Source organism: Saccoglossus kowalevskii, chromosome 11 (assembly GCF_978046115.1).
Source record: "Saccoglossus kowalevskii chromosome 11, keSacKowa6.1, whole genome shotgun sequence".
NCBI classification, from domain to species: Eukaryota; Metazoa; Hemichordata; class Enteropneusta; family Harrimaniidae; genus Saccoglossus; species Saccoglossus kowalevskii.
The window spans coordinates 34,539,118-34,554,394 of record NC_140651.1 but is presented as its reverse complement, the minus strand read 5'-3'; positions in this window follow the sequence as shown (position 1 = coordinate 34,554,394).

Sequence of the window (15,277 nt, the reverse complement as noted above, 5' to 3'; positions counted from 1 at the left end):
AGGAAAGTTGTGGCAAAGTGCTGAAAAGTATTGGCAAAGTGCTGAAAAGTGTAGCAAAGTACTGAAAAGTTGTGGCAAAGTTGTGGCAAAGTACTGAAACGTGTGGCAAAGTGCTGACAAGTAGTGGCAAAATAGAGGCAAAGTACTGAAAAGTGTGGCAATGTGCTGAAAAGTAGTGGCAAAGTGCTGAAAACTGTGGCAAAGTACTGAAAAGCATGGCAAAGTACTGAAAAGTGTGGCAAAGTACTGAAAAGTTGTGGCAAAGTAGTAGCAAAGTACTGAAAAGTTGCGGTAAAGTGCTGAAAAGTAGTGGCAAAGTACTGAAAAAGTAGTGGCAAAGTAGTGGCAAAGTGCTGAAAAGTAGTGGCAATGTACTGAAAAGTAGTGGCAAAGTGCTAACAAGTGTGGCAAAGTACTGAAAAGTTGTGGCAAAGTAGTGGCAAAGTACTGAAAAGTGTGACAAAGTGCTGAAAAGTAGTGGCAAAGTAATGAAAAGTAGTGGCAAAGTGCAGAAAAGTGCGGCAAAGTACTGAAAAGTTGTGGCAAAGTAGTGGCAAAGTGCTGAAAATTGTGGCAAAGTACAGGAAAGTTGTGGCAAAGTGCTGAAAAGTATTGGCAAAGTGCTGAAAAGTGTAGCAAAGTGCTGAAAAGTAGTGGCAAAGTAGAGGCAAAGTACTGAAAAGTGTGGCAATGTGCTGAAAAGTAGTGGCAAAGTGCTGAAAAGTAGTGGCAAGGTGCTGAAAAGTAGTGGCAAAGTAGAGGCAAAGTACTGAAAAGTGTGGCAATGTGCTGAAAAGTAGTGGCAAAGTGCTGAAAAGTAGTGGCAAGGTGCTGAAAATTAGTGGCAAAGTACTGAAAAGTGTGGCAAAGTACTGAAAAGTTGTGGCAAAGTAGTGGCAAAGTACTGAAAAGTGTGGCAAAGTGCTGAAAAGTAGTGGCAAAGTAGAGGCAAAGTACTGAAAAGTGTGGCAATGTGCTGAAAAGTAGTGGCAAAGTGCTGAAAAGTAGTGGCAAGGTGCTGAAAATTAGTGGCAAAGTACTGAAAAGTGTGGCAAAGTACTGAAAAGTTGTGGCAAAGTAGTGGCAAAGTACTGAAAAGTGTGACAAAGTGCTGAAAAGTTTTGGCAAAGTAATGAAAAGTAGTGGCAAAGTGCTGAAAAGTGGGGCAAAGTACTGAAAAGTTGTGGCAAAGTAGTGGCAAAGTACTGAAAATTGTGGCAAAGTACAGGAAAGTTGTGGCAAAGTGCTGAAAAGTATTGGCAAAGTGCTGAAAAGTGTAGCAAAGTAGTGAAAAGTTGTGGCAAAGTTGTGGCAAAGTACTGAACGTGTGGCAAAGTGCTGAAAAGTAGTGGCAAAATAGAGGCAAAGTACTGAAAAGTGTGGCAATGTGCTGAAAAGTAGTGGCAAAGTACTGAAAAAGTAGTGGCAAAGTAGTGGCAAAGTACTGAAAAGTGTGGCAAAGTACTGAAAAGTTGTGGCAAAGTAGTGGCAAAGTACTGAAAAGTTGTGGTAAAGTGCTGAAAAGTAGTGGCAAAGTACTGAAAAAGTAGTGGCAAAGTTGTGGCAAAGTGCTGAAAAGTGTGGCAAAGGCCTGAAAAGTAGTGGCAAAGTAGTGGCAAAGTAGTGACAAGTAGTGGCAAAGTAGTGGCAAAGTACTGAAAAGTGTGGCAAAGTGCTGAAAAGTAGTGGCAAAGTACTGAAAAGTGTGGCAAAGTACTGAAAAGTTGTGGCAAAGTAGAGGCAAAGTACTGAAAAGTGTGGCAATGTGCTGAAAAGTAGTGGCAAAGTACTGAAAAGTGTGGCAAAGTGCTGAAAAGTAGTGGCAAAGTGCAGAAAAGTAGTGGCAAAGTGCTGAAAAGTGTGGCAAAGTGCTGAAAAGTAGTGGCAAAGTGCTGAAAAGTAGTGGCAAAGTACTGAAAAGTGTGGCAAAGTACTGAAAAGTTGTGGCAAAGTAGAGGCAAAGTACTGAAAAGTGTGGCAATGTGCTGAAAAGTAGTGGCAAAGTACGGAAAAGTGTGGCAAAGTGCTGAAAAATTGTGGCAAAGTGCTAAAAAGTAGTGGCAAAGTGCTAAAAAGTGCGGCAAAGTACTGAAAAGTTGTGGCAAAGTAGTGGCAAAGTAGTGACAAGTAGTGGCAAAGTAGTGGCAAAGTACTGAAAAGTGTGGCAAAGTGCTGAAAAGTAGTGGCAAAGTACTGAAAAGTGTGGCAAAGTACTGAAAAGTTGTGGCAAAGTAGAGGCAAAGTACTGAAAAGTGTGGCAATGTGCTGAAAAGTAGTGGCAAAGTACTGAAAAGTGTGGCAAAGTGCTGAAAAGTAGTGGCAAAGTGCAGAAAAGTAGTGGCAAAGTGCTGAAAAGTGTGGCAAAGTGCTGAAAAGTAGTGGCAAAGTGCTGAAAAGTAGTGGCAAAGTACTGAAAAGTGTGGCAAAGTACTGAAAAGTTGTGGCAAAGTAGAGGCAAAGTACTGAAAAGTGTGGCAATGTGCTGAAAAGTAGTGGCAAAGTACGGAAAAGTGTGGCAAAGTGCTGAAAAATTGTGGCAAAGTGCTAAAAAGTAGTGGCAAAGTGCTAAAAAGTGCGGCAAAGTACTGAAAAGTTGTGGCAAAGTAGCGGCAACGTACTGAAAAGTGTGGCAAAGTAGTGGCAAAGTACTGAAAAGTGTGACAAAGTGCTGAACAGTTGTGGCAAAGTAATGAAAAGTAGTGGCAAAGTGCTGAAAAGTGTGGCAAAGTACTGAAACGTTGTGGCAAAGTAGTGGCAAAGTACTGAAAATTGTGGCAAAGTACAGGAAAGTTGTGGCAAAGTGCTGAAAAGTATTGGCAAAGCGCTGAAAAGTGTAGCAAAGTACTGAAAAGTTGTGGCAAAGTTGTGGCAAAGTACTGAAACGTGTGGCAAAGTGCTGACAAGTAGTGGCAAAATAGAGGCAAAGTACTGAAAAGTGTGGCAATGTGCTGAAAAGTAGTGGCAAAGTGCTGAAAACTGTGGCAAAGTACTGAAAAGCATGGCAAAGTACTGAAAAGTGTGGCAAAGTACTGAAAAGTTGTGGCAAAGTAGTAGCAAAGTACTGCAAAAGTTGCGGTAATGTGCTGAAAAGTAGTGGCAAAGTACTGAAAAAGTAGTGGCAAAGTGCTGAAAAGTAGTGGCAATGTACTGAAAAGTAGTGGCAAAGTGCTAACAAGTGTGGCAAAGTACTGAAATGTTGTAACAAAGTAGTGGCAAAGTACTGAAAAGTGTGACAAAGTGCTGAAAAGTAGTGGCAAAGTAATGAAAAGTAGTGGCAAAGTGCAGAAAAGTGCGGCAAAGTACTGAAAAGTTGTGGCAAAGTAGTGGCAAAGTGCTGAAAATTGTGGCAAAGTAAAGGAAAGTTGTGGCAAAGTGCTGAAAAGTATTGGCAAAGTGCTGAAAAGTGTAGCAAAGTACTGAAAAGTTGTGGCAAAGTTGTGGCAAAGTACTGAAAAGTGGGGCAAAGTGCTGAAAAGTAGTGGCAAAGTAGAGGCAAAGTACTGAAAAGTGTGGCAATGTGCTGAAAAGTATTGGCAAAGTGCTGAAAAGTAGTGGCAAGGTGCTGAAAATTAGTGGCAAAGTACTGAAAAGTGTGGCAAAGTACTGAAAAGTTGTGGCAAAGTAGTGGCAAAGTACTGAAAAGTGTGACAAAGTGCTGAAAAGTTTTGGCAAAGTAATGAAAAGTAGTGGCAAAGTGCTGAAAAGTGGGGCAAAGTACTGACAAGTTGTGGCAAAGTAGTGGCAATGTACTGAAAATTGTGGCAAAGTACAGGAAAGTTGTGGCAAAGTGCTGAAAAGTATTGGCAAAGTGCTGAAAAGTGTAGCAAAGTAGTGAAAAGTTGTGGCAAAGTTGTGGCAAAGTACTGAACGTGTGGCAAAGTGCTGAAAAGTAGTGGCAAAATAGAGGCAAAGTACTGAAAAGTGTGGCAATGTGCTGAAAAGTAGTGGCAAAGTACTGAAAAGTGTGGCAAAGTACTGAAAAGTTGTGGCAAAGTAGTGGCAAAGTACTGAAAAGTTGTGGTAAAGTGCTGAAAAGTAGTGGCAAAGTACTGAAAAAGTAGTGGCAAAGTTGTGGCAAAGTGCTGAAAAGTGTGGCAAAGGCCTGAAAAGTAGTGGCAAAGTAGTGGCAAAGTAGTGACAAGTAGTGGCAAAGTAGTGGCAAAGTACTGAAAAGTGTGGCAAAGTGCTGAAAAGTAGTGGCAAAGTACTGAAAAGTGTGGCAAAATACTGAAAAGTTATGGCAAAGTAGAGGCAAAGTACTGAAAAGTGTGGCAATGTGCTGAAAAGTAGTGGCAAAGTGCTGAAAAGTGTGGCAAAGTGCTGAAAAGTAGTGGCAAAGTACTGAAAAGTACTGGCAAAGTACTGAAAAGTGTGGCAAAGTACTGAAAAGTTGTGGCAAAGTAGAGGCAAAGAACTGAAAAGTGTGGCAATGTGCTGAAAAGTAGTGGCAAAGTACGGAAAAGTGTGGCAAAGTGCTGAAAAATTGTGGCAAAGTGCTGAAAAGTAGTGGCAAAGTGCTAAAAAGTGCGGCAAAGTACTGAAAAGTTGTGGCAAAGTAGCGGCAACGTACTGAAAAGTGTGGCAAAGTAGTGGCAAAGTACTGAAAAGTGTGACAAAGTGCTGAACAGTTGTGGTAACGTAATGAAAAGTAGTGGCAAAGTGCTGAAAAGTGTGGCAAAGTACTGAAACGTTGTGGCAAAGTAGTGGCAAAGTACTGAAAATTGTGGCAAAGTACAGGAAAGTTGTGGCAAAGTGCTGAAAAGTATTGGCAAAGTGCTGAAAAGTGTAGCAAAGTACTGAAAAGTTGTGGCAAAGTTGTGGCAAAGTACTGAAACGTGTGGCAAAGTGCTGACAAGTAGTGGCAAAATAGAGGCAAAGTACTGAAAAGTGTGGCAATGTGCTGAAAAGTAGTGGCAAAGTGCTGAAAACTGTGGCAAAGTACTGAAAAGCATGGCAAAGTACTGAAAAGTGTGGCAAAGTACTGAAAAGTTGTGGCAAAGTAGTAGCAAAGTACTGAAAAGTTGCGGTAAAGTGCTGAAAAGTAGTGGCAAAGTACTGAAAAAGTAGTGGCAAAGTAGTGGCAAAGTGCTGAAAAGTAGTGGCAATGTACTGAAAAGTAGTGGCAAAGTGCTAACTCTATTATTGTAGGCACTCTCCTATTATAGGGTGTGTTTGGCACTACAAATACCGGAATAATATAAGCATGGTCATCACCAAATAAATTTATGGGGAAGGCCATGCTCACCTCAATAGTCCCTGTAAAATGTATGGGACGATCATCAGCTCCATGCACCTCTATGCTATCTCCCACACTTTTAAGTGGTACATGAGATAGACATTTTCGGTAAAACATCTCACTAATTGTTGTCACCTGCGATCCTGAATCGATAAGGCAACTACACCTGGTACCTTCTATATAAACTGTTTCCTCCATTGCTCCTCCAATCAGTCCTGCATCTGGTGTGGGATCACATTGCACACGTATTGCTTTCTGGGCTTGTCTCTGGTGTCCTTTCATTAGGTTAGTCTTGGGTTTTTGCTTTTTCTGTGGGCAGTCTTTTGCCAAGTGTCCTTCCACATGACAATTGTAGCACTTCCTATGCTCTACTTTCGGCGCTTTGCAATTTCGTGACAGGTGACCATCTTTTTGACAGTTATAACACTTTGGTTGTGGATACTGTGAAGAGTTACCCTGCGATGAATTCCCTTCCTGTTTGCTTACCATATCCAGGGCAGCTCGCTGACTCTTTACTTGACTCTCCAGTCTGATAAATTCTCCATCTGGGATTGCAATGCTTCCTGAGTACTCTTAACCAAATTCCCCATTTGCTCCATGGATAACTCTTGTTGCTTCGATCTATCTGCCAAGTTATGAATACCCTCTGTGGCAATTGTCAATAACTTGAGATTCCTGGCCGCCATATCTTCTGAGCCATCAATCGATTCTGCTTCTGCTGCATTCACTTGTTGGGTTCTACCTGTAGCACTACGTTTCGACTTTATCTCCATATCTCTCTCCAATGCTTCCTGCTCTGCAGTCCGGCACAGCTTCCTTAACTGATCGAATGTTGTACACCCATCAACTTTATGTCTGACCATGGACACTACAGTATCGTTTCGAAGACTTCTCCAGAACACTGTTCCGAGAGTTTCGTCAACCATAGCTGCTGTTATCCCACCCCGCCTACGAACTTTGTTTAGCTCTACTTCTAATCGTACTCCATAAGCAGCAATGCTTTCATTCTCTCCCTGTCTACTAGCATAAAAGCGACTCAATAACATGGCTCCACTCTCAACTACCCCATACACCCCTTCTAACTTCTCTATTATCTGCACTAAACTAGCATCTTTATGCATGGACATTACAAGCTTTCTTGCGGAACCCCTCAAAGATCCTGTCGCCGTGCGCAGTATAAAACTTGGGATGGATGACCTGTCTTCCCTCAAACATTCTAAATCATATAGCCAAACTTCAAAATCCACATCACCTTTTCATTCAGCATCACCAGAAAAAGTTGACAATCTGGGTGCTTGAAAGACAGATAATGGGGTCACTGGTACCTCTGTGTCAGAGTGTGAAGAACGATCCTTACTGCCTGCTGAATAATTCGGGCCTAGACTTACCTCAGAAATACTTTCTTCTTGCTGCAGAGAAAACTCTCTTCGCCTTGGAGACGGTGACCGAAGCCTTTTTCGCTGTTTATCTTCTTGAACTTGTTTCTGCATCTCAACTTCAAGCTTCATGCGATCCTCCTTCAGCTGGCGTTCACATTCCAAAAGGCGCAGCCGTTCTTTTTCAACAAACTCCCACTGCTGAAGAGCCAGTTTATCGTCCTTCTCAGTATCGGCCTCCCTAGCTTCCAATTCTGTGCCAGATTTGGGTGTGGACGCATCCAACAACGTCCCAAGCAGCTTACCACGTCCTCTACCAGACCATTTGGGGATCGCCCCTTCATCCGGGATACCGCGCCTCGTCAGTGGCGTATACACGGGCGGCGACGCCAACTCATCTTTCAGGTTCGCCATTATGCCTAGCTTCCGTACTATCCCGACTTATACACCAAATATTCTCAATACACACAGGACATTCACTATTCGTCTCTGAATCAACTTTGGATTTAACAATCCTTTATTGGACAACATACACTAATATACAACTCACCTGCCTAGTCCGGCGTCACAAGGATGCTTGACTTGAGCTTCTGCTATCACCAGCACAGCACTGTTCTCTCAGCTGTAAGCACCAGTGGATCGTCAGCATTGGCCACCGCTCAAAGATAAAAGACCACCTGTTTCTGAACCCCGAACTACCGTCCGTGACTTGCCGAAAAAAATCAATAAACCACTATGTCAACACTAACCTTATCCCCGCGTTGGGCGCCAAGATGTAACACACCGTTCACAAAGCCTCACAGATCATTGATTCAGTGGGACAAATGTGTACGGGAAAGGTAAATTTTGGGGCTCGGCACAGGAAAGATACATGTGGTTCATCGATATAGTCACCAAGACCGGAAGCAGGGGCAACAAAACCAGGCGGCACACACAGGCACTTTAACTCCACAATCTTTAATGTAATCTACTTCAGTAAAATAAACAAAGGTACAATAATTAGCATATGCATATAAATATGTGAAATGGGATATCCCGAAAATATATCAAAGAAAGAAAGAAAACCTAACCTTAGCTAATTAGAGTTTGAGTTTAAATGTGCTAATCGGCCCCTCAATGAATAATAAAATCAGCTAATTTGTCCCTAACAAAGCCAATGTTATCAACAATAACTGAACAATAACCACCAATCAATCAAACAACACAAGTGTACATAAGTAACAAACACATGAATACGTCAACAGTTTAGCATCGATGTTCACATCAGGTCACAGTTCACTCACAGTCAGCTTCAGTGTGCAGTTCCTGAGGCTTGACAAAATCCACCGTTGGGGGCGCTGCACGACGAAATCGGGCGTGGCCTGAGTGTGTCCGGTGATTGCCCAGGCACGGCGTAGAGGGCGCTGTTCAACAGCGGGCGTGGTCTGAGTGTGTCCGCAAATTATTCTGGCACAGCGTTGAGGGCGCTGTTCAACAACAATGGGCGTGGCCTGGGTGTGTCCGCAGATTATTCAGGCACAGCGTTGAGGGCACTGTTCAACAACAATGTTATCAAAAGTTCATTCGTAGAAATTCTGAACAATAGTCATAATCAATTGTCATAATTCAGAAATAGTTCTCTGTACAGTGGGACACAACTTGACTACCAATCCCAACTCACAGTACAAGTGTTATTCAGCAGACAGTTTGAAAGTAGAAAGTTGAGAGGTAGAATTACTGTACCCTATATTAGCTTAGTTACAGCTGCCATCAGATGTCACCAGTCAGCGGTTCTTTTGATGGATGAGAACTGAAAGAACCAAAAGTTCAGGGTGAGATTCACCCACTCCCGTTGCATAGGAAATCTTGAAATACAGCTGGAAACGTTGATTCCGGTCCGATCTCCCGAAAACACAGTTCTCAGTGTTCCTCTTCTCATAAGCTCTCTGACTATGAGAACCACATCCCAGCTGACTCTTGGTTTAAGCAGGAATGCAACTGCTCCCCACAGAGCTGTCCCAAAACACTGTCGACACTCTGGGAACTATCTGCTGACTAATTCAAACTTGCAAATTAAGCTAATATCTTTACTGGGGTAACTCCACCCTTGGACGCACCCCATAGGTCAAGGAGTCCATCATCTGATAATGACGGTGTACTTTTCGACAGGTATTAATGATTCTAAAATTCCCCAATCCCTATATGGAGTGAAACGCATCTCAGCCCATTGTTTCTGAAAAAGTGGGAAAATTGCCTGGAATGTGCTTATAACTTTGAAAATCTGGATAATTGTGCGTGATTATCAATAACAATAAAAATAAAAAATAAAGAAACCTACGTCAATATACTATTATCATATGTCTAATTAGTTAACTTATTAATTTCGCGACTAATTAATATTAATCACCTCAATTCCTTATTAAGCTATTCTAATTAATTTCTGCCCTAATTAGTACTAAGTAGTCATTAACTTGCTTGTAATAAGTGATTTCATCTTCATCTTCAATTTGGTCTCCATGGTTACCCCATAGCTACCAAGAAAGCTATAGTACCCTGTATAGGAAACTTAAACAGTAAACACAGTAATTCTTGAAAAAATTAAGCAACGCTCAAAAGCTCCTAATAAAAATCACAAATTATCTACGATATACTACGGCTAATCTTCAAACATTAAATCTTTGCTGATTATACTCATTACCACATAATTGGCTTTGACCTAATTCTTACTTTCCCTGTAGTTTTAACTGAAGTTCACACACACTAACCATAACACTAATTAACTGTCACTCTCACAACTGATAGTGGGTTCTCAAGTATCAATAAACACCAGCTGGTATACATACACTAACATGTACTAGCTATCGTACCCTGGGTCTATTGACTTACAATACATACTCAGTTAGAACCTACTCTTAATCGTATGAAATCATTAAGGTCTAATTATTTCAATCGGTTACAGACACAACAAACGCAAAACTCCAATTGACAAACGAATCTGTGGGTTATGCACCAGTAGGGAAATCGAAGACGAGGCCCATTTCAAAAAAATATTCCTGTAGTTTTATTAGTCTTGCTCCTTTGATTTCTTGAAGTATATTGACTAGTGACCTTACTGTTGTACATTTATGAGTCAGTGTTGCGTCAATAATAATTATTATTAGTAGTATTAAAATAACCCTACTACGTTGTATCTCTTTGCGTCCGACATGAGTTTGTTCGTCAAGAATATTTATATATATATGGTCTTTATTTATAATAGAAGGCCATCGGCCCATAATATCTACATACATTATTTATATTTGAAAATAAAATTACAATTTTTAAACAATTGACAATACTTGTAGCTCTTTTCGCAATTTCATTGCGTGAAAAGTAAAGGCTCCCAGTCTTTGAAGAAGATCTGTATTTTTTGTACCCATTAATTTGTAATATTTACTGACTGTTGGGGGATTAAAAAAGTTAGCAGGAATATACTTTATTCTTAAATTAACAAAAAAGGAACAAATAAGTAAAAAATGGTATTCATTTTCAATGTTGTTACTGTTACAAAGCAAGCAAATGCGTTCACTCCTATCTACATTATTTTTTCTATCTGTCTCAATACGAAGATAGTGGCATGAACAGCGGAGTCGAGCCAACATTTGAACATGAGAATGCACTTTCACACAAAATAAATACTTTTCAGGTTCCAATGAAAATTTAAATTCCCTATAAAATGTCAGTTTCTCTAAAGTACATACCTGGCTGAACCAATCAGTATATAAAACTTGTTTCATTTTTTTCTTAAAAATGCGCAAAAACACATTTACGTTATTGACAGTTTGTGATTCCCAAACATCATCTAAATTACATAAAAATAATATATTTTTAACATGACTAACCCAGGTTAACCTGGATCTAAGATTGGATTTTTCAATATTATATAACATAAGGTAGCATTTCTTTGGGTAACGGGTTTCTGGCATTTTTAATAATTTTGTCCAATACCTAATGCATTTTAATGCCGTGTGAAAATAAATAGGAAATCTGCCACACTCACCCAATACTGCAACATTTGGAGCATTGCAGGAGATACCCAAAAAATAACGACAGGCTAGAGATTGTACACGTTCCAAACATAAATGATTTCCAAAGCCCCATACCTCGGAACCATAAGTTAATATTGGTAACACCAAAGTGTCAAACATTTTAAAAAATACATCAAAGGATAACATACCAGTAATTTGTGTAACCCTGGTAATATTGAAAAATGCCTTCTTTGCCTGTTGTGATAATATTTTTGTTGCTTCAGACCAAGAAAGTCGGTTTGAAAAAATAACACCTAAATATTTATAATATGGCACCACTTCGATTTGTTCCCCATCGTAAGTCCATTCCTCATTTTTTGAAAGTTTACCCCCAGCTTTGAATACAATCACTTTAGTTTTAGATAAATTTACAATTAGTTTCCACTTATTACAATAAGAACTCAATGTGTTAAAGTGTCGCTGTAAGCCAATGACAGTGTCAGAGAATAAAGCGACATCATCTGCAAAAAGCAAGCACATAATTTCAACCAAATCCGGTGAAAGTTGTATGCCCCTCTGAACCCCAGAATGCATCTCTTTGAATTCATTTATAAAAAAGGAAAACAAAAAGGGACTAAGCATACAACCCTGACGCACACCGGTTGGGCAGTTAAAATACTCAGTACAACTAGTAATAGATGTGCGCACGCACGACTTGACATCTTTGTACATAGCATAAAGCATTTTGAACATTTTACCTGTAACACCACCCCTCAGCAGAATATACCACAATCGTTGGCGTTCAACCGTGTCGAAGGCCTTGAAAAAATCGACAAATGCACAGTAAAATTTTCCACGTTTTTTAGACAGATATTTTTGAATAACGCACTGTAAAATGAAGATACTATCAACAGTTGAATAACCAACACGATAACCAGCCTGTGATTCGTCAATTTTTCCGAAGGCCTCCGACAAAAAAAAATGACGAATCTAAAGTCTACATTTACTGCATGCTTACTTTCCTTCAGTTCACGAACGTCCACTTCAACTTTGTCAAACGATTTTTTAAGTTGAACAAACTCATGGCTTATCACTGAACAAGTCTCACGTAAATTTGTTTGTTCAGATTTCAGGTCTTGTAACTCATGATGTATGTCTTCCCTCATCTTTTTCATTTCGTTTAGTAGTTCTGACTTCATGGACGACACGGCTTCAATGACATCATTATCACGGGGACCGGGGTTGAGTTCAATATATATGTAATAATGCAATTCAATTTATGCCAAGTTGACGTCGTGTAATGACAGTCAGTATACATACAGGGTATAAGGTATGTTACGATTAGCTGAGCAAAGCCGAATTATAATCTTGACGTTGTGTAACAATTCCCGAATATTAGTCAATGTATATCGTAATCATATATATTGGCGATCCGCTCCGCTAGGATTGCCCTTATAATCACTTTTGTCGTTTTGTGTGTGTGGGTGTGTCTGTGCGTGTAATTTCCAGTGTTTTCACGTATGATTTCTTCTGTGATTTTTTGGCTTGGCCGATTTCTTTCAAACTTGGCCGGTAGGTCACACCTTCGCCCTAGTTATTAGTAAAAAAAAAATTTGGCCCACCGTTGCCATAGCAACAGCCAAAAAACTGATTTTTGGATAGCTTCGCGCCAAATGTATCTCCTCCTACAAATTTGGAATAAAACACTTCAGACATAGCTCATTCTACTCAGCTTGAGTGTGGGCACAAAGTTACTATTTGAATTTTTGATATCTTTTTTTCATTACCGAGAAATTTGACCCCAAAGTTGGGGTAACTTTTCACCAGCAACGGCTTTTAACTCCTCTGTGATTTTTTTGCCTCAGCTGATTTTGTTCACACTTCACTGGTAGGTCGTGCCGTCACTAATTGGAAAAAACCCTGGCCCACCACTGCCATTGCAACATCCAAAAACTGATTTTTGAATAATTTCGCCCCAAATGTATTACCTCCTACCAGTTTTGTACAGTCAGCTGGCATCGGTGTCGCTGGGTGTATATGATAAAGGGAAGTTGTGCAACCAAATTTGCCGAGTTCGCAGTTTTTCGCCAATAAAAAAATAACTAAGGCAAAAACTCACGGTTTTTAGCATTTTTGTAATAAAGACATTATTCTCTATCAATAATCCGCCCAAAACAGGAACATTTCTACTAATTCTTGTGTGTTTTCGACGTTTTTCGAAAAACCTGCGATTAGGCTGCGAAAGTAGAACATTCCGGTATCTTTCCGATATAATAATTTATGAACGTATTATGAATGTATTAATGTACCCATTGTAAAAGGTGTGACCGCGGTATCTTTCCGATATAATAATTAAGAACGTATTATGAATGTATTAGTGTACCTATTGTAAAAGGTGTGACCGCGGTATCTTTCCGATATAATAATTCAGAACGTACTATAAATGTATTAATGTACCTATTGTAAAAGGTGTGACCGCGGTATCTTTCCGATATAATAATTAAGAACGTATTATGAATGTATTAATGTACCCATTGTAAAAGGTGTGACCGCGGTATCTTTCCGATATAATAATTCAGAACGTACTATAAATGTATTAATGTACCTATTGTAAAAGGTGTGACCGCGGTATCTTTCCGATATAATAATTACGAACGTATTATGAATGTATTAATGTACCTATTGTAAAAGGTGTGACCGCGGTATCTTTCCGATATAATAATTCAGAACGTACTATAAATGTATTAATGTACCTATTGTAAAAGGTGTGACCGCGGTATCTTTCCGATATAATAATTACGAACGTATTATGAATGTATTAATGTACCTATTGTAAAAGGTGTGACCGCGGTATCTTTCCGATATAATAATTAAGAACGTACTATAAATGTATTAATGTACCTATTGTAAAAGGTGTGACCGCGGTATCTTTCCGATATAATAATTAAGAACGTACTATAAATGTATTAATGTACCTATTGTAAAAGGTGTGACCACGGTATCTTTCCGATATAATAATTAAGAACGTACTATAAATGTATTAATTACAAATTGTAAAAGGTGTGACCGCGGTATCTTTCCGATATAATAATTCAGAACGTACTATAAATGTATTAATGTATCTATTGTAAAAGGTGTGACCGCGGTATCTTTCCGATATAATAATTACGAACGTATTATGAATGTATTAATGTAACTATTGTAAAAGGTGTGACCGCGGTATCTTTCCGATATAATAATTCAGAACGTATTATGAATGTATTAATGTACCCATTGTAAAAGGTGTGACCGCGGTATCTTTCCGATATAATAATTCAGAACGTACTATAAATGTATTAATGTATCTATTGTAAAAGGTGTGACCGCGGTATCTATATAATAATACTAATATCGTACCGTAATACTCGTGTTGCACCGTGCGGTATAATAATACTCACGTTGTACCGTAATGTATAATAATACTCATGTCGTACCGTAATACTCGTGTCGTGCCGTACTGTATAATGAAACTCATGTCGGACGTAAAGAGATATTGTAACATACTTTATAATAATAATCCCTCGTATCGTACATCCATAATAATACTCATGACTCTTATAAATATAAAGAGATATTATAACGCACTCTATCATAATAATAATAATAATAATAATAATAATAATAATAATAATAATAATAATAATAATAATAATAATAATAATAATAATAATAATAACAATAAAGAGAAGTTGTGCAACCAAATTTGCCGAGTTCGCAGTTTTTCGCCAATAAAAAAATAACTAAGGCAAAAACTCACGGTTTTTAGCATTTTTGTAATAAAGACATTATTCTCTATCAATAATCCGCCCAAAACAGGAACATTTCTACTAATTCTTGTGTGTTTTCGACGTTTTTTGAAAAACCTGCGATTAGGCTGCGAAAGAGATATTGTAACATACTCTATAATAATACTCCCTCGTATCGTACATCCATAATAATACTCATGACTCTTATAAATATAAAGAGATATTATAACGCACTCTATAATAATAATAATAATTATTTAACGCACTCTATAATAATAATAATAATAATAATAATAATAATAATAATAATAATAATTTGGTGGTTGGTTGAGGCATCTGGCATTTTAAGATTTGTTCTTGTCGTAATTTGAAACAAGTGTGGATGAATTTTCCTAGTTCAATGATAGTTTTGTCATTTTTACTTTTTAGTATATTTGTAAGTTTTTCGTCATCCGTCCCCAAGTTGCTTATATTCTATTTAATTTTGTTGATCATGATTTCTCGTTCCTTCTTGTATAAATTACAATTGAGACGAAAATGTTTTTCGTTTTCAATTTCCTGTTTGTCACAAACATCATAATACTCGTGTAGTACCGTACTGTATAATACTCTTGTCGGATATAAAGAGAAATTATAACGTACGTACGTACTTAGTCGCCACCCCTACAAGTGAATGGTAACGTTCAAACAAAATGGTGGCCGCCGGACAATTGCGTCAGCAGAACGATGATATCGCAAGGCAAAACATGTTAATTGTGACATAGCCTCCCACTTTTATGGTTCTTAACTAGAGTCAATATAGCCCCGGGTGTCTAGATATCGTTGTAAAACTGTCAACAACTAAGTATTTTGGCCCCGGACAGTCATATTCCACCCGGACAATCCCCGGACAGT